The sequence below is a fragment of the Canis aureus genome, chromosome 14 (assembly GCF_053574225.1).
Source record: "Canis aureus isolate CA01 chromosome 14, VMU_Caureus_v.1.0, whole genome shotgun sequence".
NCBI lineage: Eukaryota > Metazoa > Chordata > Mammalia > Carnivora > Canidae > Canis > Canis aureus.
This window is the reverse complement of record NC_135624.1, coordinates 4081149-4088666: the sequence shown is the minus strand read 5'-3', so window position 1 is coordinate 4088666 and position 7518 is coordinate 4081149. Positions and strand designations below refer to the sequence as shown.

The 7518-nt window shown below is 46.4% G+C and overlaps 1 long non-coding RNA gene across 1 annotated transcript; it reads left to right on the top strand.

Annotated features, from left to right (window-relative positions):
• Nucleotides 1–489: 489 nt before the first annotated feature.
• Nucleotides 490–7054, top strand: LOC144283075 (uncharacterized). The gene is made up of 3 exons (XR_013351407.1): nt 490–647; nt 5666–5751; nt 6937–7054. It is a non-coding gene; the product is annotated as an uncharacterized LOC144283075 (long non-coding RNA).
• Nucleotides 7055–7518: the final 464 nt, after the last annotated feature.

Sequence of the window (7518 nt, the reverse complement as noted above, 5' to 3'; positions counted from 1 at the left end):
CGTGCGCCGCCGTCGACGTCCGGGGCCGGCTTGCGTCTGCTTTCCCGCCGGCGCGGCCGGTCCCGGCCCTTCGGAGCCCCGCCCCTCGTGCGCCCGACGGCTGCGGCGCCAGAAGCGGCGCGAGCGAGCCCAGCCCGGGGCGCGACGGCTCCCGGCTCCGGGCGCCGTCCAGGCAGGGCCGCCCGCGGGGCGCAGCCCCTTCCCGAGGCCCACGGCGTCCGGAGCCAGGGCGCGGGGGGGGCCGGGCCGCAGGGGGGGGGCGCGAGGCCGCCGGGTCTCCGGGCCGAGGGGCCGGGAGGCCGCCGGGGCCGCGTTGGGGGCTGCGGGACGCCACTAGGCCCCGGCCGCGCCCGCCCCCGCGCCCGCCCCCGCCCCCGCGCCCGCGCCCGCGCAGTCTCCCCGCTCGGACCCACGGCTCCGCCGCCCTCCTCCGTCTCGCGCCCCGGCCCCGGCCCCGGCCCCGGCCCCGGCCCCGGCCCCGGCCCCGGCCCCTGCTTGAGCCCATCCGGCGGCTCGGCACCGCAGAACCTCGCGGCTTCCTGGCCCCTGTGGAAATAAGCTGCCTCTAGGTAGGAGGCTAATTTCATCTGTAAAAAAAAAAGAACCTACGGCACCTACTACGGTTGCTGGTAGACAAAGGGCGCCGCGTGAGTATCGACGTCGCAGGAGGGAAGGGGACGGTTCCCCCGCCAGGGCCCGGCCGGCAGCTGCGCCCTCGCGGCCCGGGCACCGCCTGCTTCCCGAGACCCCGCGGCCGGGCTGCGGCTCCTGCGTGGCGACGGGCCGGGCCGGGCCGGGGCAGGCCGCAGGGGCCGAGGCCCAAGACGCCGCAGCCACGACAGCGGCCCCGAGCTGTGGCCCGAGGCGGGAGAGGCCGGGCGGGCGGGAGCGGGGCGCGCCCCGGTGACTGAGCCGGCCGGGGCCCCGCGGACGCGGCCCGGCCTCCCCCCGCCGCAGCCCCCCGGAGGGGAGACCCGAGCGGGGCGGCGGCCGTGTCCGACCCGAGGCCTGAGGGCCCGAGGGCCTCGGCGACCTTTCTCAGCCCCGGGGGCGAGCGTCGCCGGGCGGCTTCTCGGCGCGCTGTCGGGTGCTGACCTCGGGTGAAAACCGTCCGCGGTACACGTGCAGCACACACAGTAACATACGTGACACGTGACCTCTCACCCATGACCGGAGATTGCACAAGCAGAAACGGGTTAGCCGTGGGCGCCAGCGGAGAGCGTCTGCAGGAAGGAGACCCCGAGACTGACCGAGGGAGCCCAGGACGGCCAAGGCCACGCGACTGGCCCGGGCTCTGGCGAGGTCAGACTCCCGCCTCCCCTCCCTCGTGCCAACGTTTACTACATCAAGTTGTGGAGTCAGCTGTAGGATACGGGTGGGGTTTTTCAACCTAGAGAATCTCCCCCCACAAAGAGGCTTTTAAAAAAATCTGATTAGCTTTTCAGTCCGTTGGTTTTGCTTTTCTTCTTTTTAACCCTTTTTACCCCTATTACATTCAGAGAAGGAAAGTTGGGGAACAGCTTAAATTTAAAAAGGAGAAAACATTCAGAGAAGTCTGGAAAAAAATGGAGAAAGAGAAAGATCAATTACTGTAATTTTTTAAAAAGTACCCAATTTCCCCAATGAAAATAAAACTAAACAGATCCTTTTGGAGCTCAGCCTCTGGTTCAGGTTTACAAAGGAACACTGAAGCTCAGGTTTGTAGAGGGCAGGGTGTATACTGGCTTCACAGGTCATATATTGGCTTTACAGGTCTCTCACCTCCTTAGGCTGCTAAATGGGATATTCTACATCTTAACTGCTTGTTTCATCAGGTACATCTAAAAGCTATTGTGTCTTACTCTTCCAAGTATGAGTGGTGGAACCTGGTCAAAAGTAAAATGGAGAAGAAAAAGAAAGAAAAGAGGAAAAAAGGCAGAAAGAAAGGAAAGAAAGGAGAAAGAAACAAAGAAGAAAGAAAAAGAAAAAATGTAAAATGAGTGCAGAACAGTGAAATGTAGTTTAAGGCATATCCAATTACATGCCACCTTAACTTAAAGCCTTGCGTTTGGGTTCTTAGGTTTACACACAGCACATCCAAGGGTTAAAAAACTCTCTTCTTGAATTTACTCCTTCCTTAATAAACAGTCTGTATCTGTTATGAGCCAGGCACTAAGGGTTGGGTGCTAAGGATGCTGTATTGAACAAACTTTGGGGGCCAGTTTACAGGCTAGTGAGAAAAATGGGTAATATGAAACGTACTGTTACATATTGATACATGGGTATCAGGCGAGTATTAAGAAAAAACATCAGGGGCAGCCTGGGTGGCTCAGCCGTTTGGGGCCGTTTGGGGCCACCTTCAGCCCAGGGTGTGATCCTGGAGACCTGGGATGCTCCCATGTCAGGCTCCCTGCATGGGGCCTGCTTCTCTCTCTGCCTATGTCTCTGCCTCTCTCTCTCTCTCTCTCTCTCTCTCTCTCTCTCTCTCTCTCTCGTGTGTGTGTGTGTGTGTGTGTGTGTGTGTGTGTCTCATGAATAAATAAATAAAATCTTTAAAAAAACAAAACAAAACCACCAGAGTCAAGATCAAGGACATGCTCTCCAGAGGAGTGCCCCTTAAACTGAACTTTAGGGAAGGAGTGGAAAGGGGCAGTCAGGCAAGGGGGTGGGGTAGAGGCAAAGGGTAAACATTCAGAGGACATGCCTGAAGGCAGGAGGCTAGGAATAGCTTCCCTTAGAGAAGTTCAAGTAGTCTTTTAAAAGAAACCAAATGGCAAAAATGAAAAATAAGGAATATTGGGAAATATAGCCAAAGAAGCAGGCAGAGGCTGTATCTTGAAAAACTTTATGGGCTGAACTTGCACTTTATCCTGAAAGCGAGGAGGCTCTTAAAATATTTTAAGTGGGAAATAAATGATAAAATTTGCATTATAGAAAGATTTTTTTTTTTTTTTAACCAGAATGTTGAGGATACAGAGGAAGGTTGGGTAAATTGTAGGGAAACCTGTTAGGAGACTATTGCAGGAATGCCTGATAGAAGTGATGAGAGTCTGAATTTAGACAATGATAGTTGCTGTAAAATGAAATAGAGGGAGCATGAGGGAGAGGGAGGGAGCGTTATAAGAGATAATAAAAAGGGTACTTGAAAGAGCCTGATGACTAATTGAGTGAGAGGGATGAGTGCGAAATGAGGAGTAGAGAAAGATTCCCAGGCTTCTAGCTTAGGTGTCTAGAGACTTGATGATGCCACCTACTGAGAGAGAAGCCAGGATTGGAACAGAAAGATGGTGTGATCAGTTTTGGATATGTTGATTTTGTTACGTGTGTGAGATGTCCAGGGAGAGATGTCAGATGAATGGATATCTGGGTCTGGAGTTACATACTGATCCGTGCTGAGGGTAGAGATTTAGAAGTCATCAGCATAAAAATAGTAGCTGAAACCCCGGGTGGGGGAAGTTACTCAAGAGAAATGCTTAGTTAAAAAACAAATTTAGGAAACACCAATTTAGCAGGCCATCAGAAGAAGAGAAAACCTTGAAGGATACTAAGAAGGAATGGCCAGAAAGACAGAAGGAAGACATAACAATAAGCATCATTTGGGGGATACCTATCATCTTCTAATCAATGGCCTGGGATCTTTGTATACGTCATTTCATTGAATCCTTACAACAACCCTAGAAGGCAGATGTTTTCAAACAGGAAAACTCAATTTCTGAGAAGTAATTTGACTGGAGTATGTTTAGCTTCTGGAGTGCAATGAAATGTAGATTGAAATCCCACCTCTCAATAGCTATGGGATGTGTGCAAATACATAATCTCTCAGACTCTTGATGTCTTCATCTACAAAATAGAACTAAAATGGAACCTTCCTCTGAGGATTATTGTGAAGATCAGATGAGATAGCATATGAAAAATGCCTGGCACAAAGTGAGTGCTCAATACCTGATTGTTATTATCCTTATAAATAACTATCACCACATATTGCTATATTGAATAGCTACTGTCTCTTCTTTAGTTCTTTGGCCCACACACGGACTCCAAATTCTCACCTAATGTCTGTAGTACACAATGGGGACCTGACCCAGGTTAATGTATTATGAGACGCCCTTCTAAAGATTTGGGCATAGCCAGATGGGCATGAACACAGCAAGAAAAAGCTAGATAAACTAAATCACTTCATTTTAGGATCTCCTACAGAGAGGTAGTCCCTTCCTATCTAACCCCTTGGGGAAACCATCTTTCCCAAACCACCAGGGAGCATTGTCAAACAATCAATATACTACAAAGTTCAGAAAGAGTGTGATCCCACAGGGAGTCAAGAGTTCTCACTGACGTCCAAGACCCAAATTCCAAGAGACCCTGTTACCTGTCTGAGGAACTGCCCCTTCCAGATGATTGGTATGGGGGATGCACTTTCTTTAGAGTGAGAGTATGACCTTACACTATGGCCTCGACACTGTGGCCTTACTAGTACACAACAAAAGAAGCCCAACGTTCATATAAAAGTTACACGTTTTTCATAATTCTTAGAAAAGGTGAGACTTTTTATATGAATTCCTCTTAATCTTTCATGACACTTAGGCCATCTTCTACTCAAAAGTCACTCTGAGAAGTGAGTTTGGATAAAGCCAGAAATTTACTGTAGTCCAAATTCAACAAAAAGACATATAGCAAAAGGGACCTACCAGACTGAAAGTAAGAGAAAGCTTTTGTCAGTACAATTGAGAAAGAATCACAAATTTATGTTTTCAAAATTAAAAGATGTAAGTAGATACAGAAATGAATAAATTATTGGTTAGTGTTCACTCATGTGTTTTTAATCCTGTAATATGATTAGGTATTTCAAAGTATAGAAACTTTTGATCATGGCTTTAGTACAATTCATAATGGCAGTTCTTTTATTTGTTTCTTCACACTTGTTTCAAGGAATGTAGAGACATATTCTGCCCTAGGGCTCTAGTTGGTTTACCTCTAAGGTGAGGATCCTATGCAGATTTTTCAAGGGCTAGGGAAAGAGCTTTAGTAAGCAAGAGACTCCAAGTTGTGGCCCTATTTGCCCATTCTAAAAGCCATAGCCAATAACCACTTTTATGATAATAGTTACCTGCAAAACTTAGAAAAGCTAAAATGTATTTTATTGACCCACAGTATTCATTTTTCATGGGAAATTATCCTCTTTAGGTTAAGAATTTTAACATCTGTCAGGACAACCGTATATCTCCCCCTAAAAACAACAAAAAGAGTGTGGTCAGGGCCACATGGGAAATGCCAGGTTATACTTTCTTAATCAGGTCTCTTTACTCCTGGGTTTATCAGAGATGTTAACTGTTAACATGCTTTGTGAAGTTTCAGATGTATTTGACTACAAAATCCTTTTGGTCTCAGAGGGTCTAAAGAGACTTTTGTGTCACAGATCACAGATTATGCTTTGAAGAAAACTATTATTTGCCACTTCCATCTGACCATTACTGGGATAGCATACTTCCATTGGAGAAGGTCATTTGAATGTTCTCTCCTCATTGAAATCACATTCACCTCCACCAGGGAGTCTTCCTTATCTCCTCCCTCCCCCCCTCACTGACAAGGGAATCTTCTATGTACTGCTACAGAAGTCAACACATATCTGGATCATAACATATTTATTTCTTTTTTAATGTTTTTTTTTCCTTATTTGTCTCTTATATAGTTTAATACAGTGCCTAACTCAAGAAGATAACCAAATATTTGTTGGATGGCAATTCAATGAGTGAGAAGTGTTGGGGAAAAAAAAAGGTAAATTCAATCAGAGTAATTTCTTTGTTGCAGATATGCCTTAGGCTTCCTCATAGGACCTCAGGTTGTAGAAAGATAAAAAGGACTCCCCACCCCCACCCCACCATTGACACACCCACTAGGCAAACACCTATTCCATATTCTTTTGTCCAGGCAACCTTAATCATTACCAAGAGCTCCTGTGAGTGGAACCATAGCTATATAATTCTATTGGATTGTTTCCATAAGGTTTTAGCTCAAGAAAGAAAACATGACTAGGGAAAGGAATCCTTAATTATGTCTTAAAATATGATCAAAAGCAACATTTAAGAAAAGTGTTTCCAGGGAAGAGCTGAGGATGACACCGGTTTATAGTAATTCATTTGCCCAAACCTCAGAGCATGTGATCAAAGCTGATATACATTATCTCAGGCTAGGAACCAGAGTGACTCATTTTTTTTTTCTTACTTTTTTTTTTTTAAGTTTTTTTTTTTTAACTTAAGTTTTATTTTTTATTTTTTTTAAAGATTTTATTTATTTATGATAGACACACACAGAGAGAGAGGCAGAGACACAGGAGGAGGGAGAAGCAGGCTCCATGCCAGGAGCCCGATGCGGGACTCGATCTCGGGACTCCAGGATCACGCCCTGGGCCAAAGGCAGGCGTCAAACCGCTGAGCCACCCAGGGATCCCCTTTTTTAAGTTTTTATTCAGATGAATAAATATATGAGGAAGAGCCAAACCTGAGCCAGCCAGGTGCAGACTCTGAGAGTCCTGCTGCTTGATCTGTAATAATATCCCCCCCTCCCCCCCCCCACACACACTTTTTTAATGAAGAAGCTGTGGCCTTTGGCACCTTGAAATACTATCATGAAATTCAGGTCCTTTTGAATCAACATAGGTATATAGCATGTTAAAACTTGCATGAGAGGACAATGAAACCTCCTCATTAAATGTGGAGGAGGTTGCAAACAGAGTAGTCATTAGGCAAATCAGTGTGATACAAGTACTCCTGACAACCTGTGTGCTCAGTGCTGGGATCATTCAGTTAATCTGGACCAGGGATAGAGAAGCTTCAGCTCTAACCAGTTAATCCTCCTTCCTACCATACCACCAGAGGAGGAAATAAAACTATAAAGTTTATAATTCCTTTTCCCTTCTCCCATAAGGTGTGCTAACATTGATTCATTGATAATTGTTGGCAGGTCTCCCAGGAAGACTGAAAATCTGCTAAATTTACTGGCATATTTGGATGAAAGAGATGAAAACTTCCTAGTGTAGAATCTGGATAAAGAAATAATAAATAGTGTTTTTTTCTGAGGACCTGTTGGTGTGGTGACACTATTCCCTAACAATTCTAAACATTTTACAAAGTTCAATTCAAACATCTCATCTGTTTATATAAGAACTCTTCTCTCCTTCCCCCAAGTTTGCAGCTTAGAAAAAGCAGATGGCAGATCTAGGATTCATCATTGGAAGGTGCAGCTAGGTGGTTTTTTTTTTTTTAAGACTTTTATTTATTTATTCATGAGAGACACATAGAGAGGCAGAGACACAGGCAGAGGGAGAAGCAGGCTCCATGCAGGGATGCCAATGTGGGACTCGATCCCAGGACCCCAGGATCATGCCCTGAGCCAAAGACAGATGCTCAACCACTGAGCCCCCAGGTGTCCCTAGGTGGGTTTTTGATTGCGCATAAGACTTTTCTAACATTCAGAGTTATGTAACAACACAAACTGTAGCTTCCCAAAATAGTGAATGTGCCTCCAGTTAATACTATATGAAAG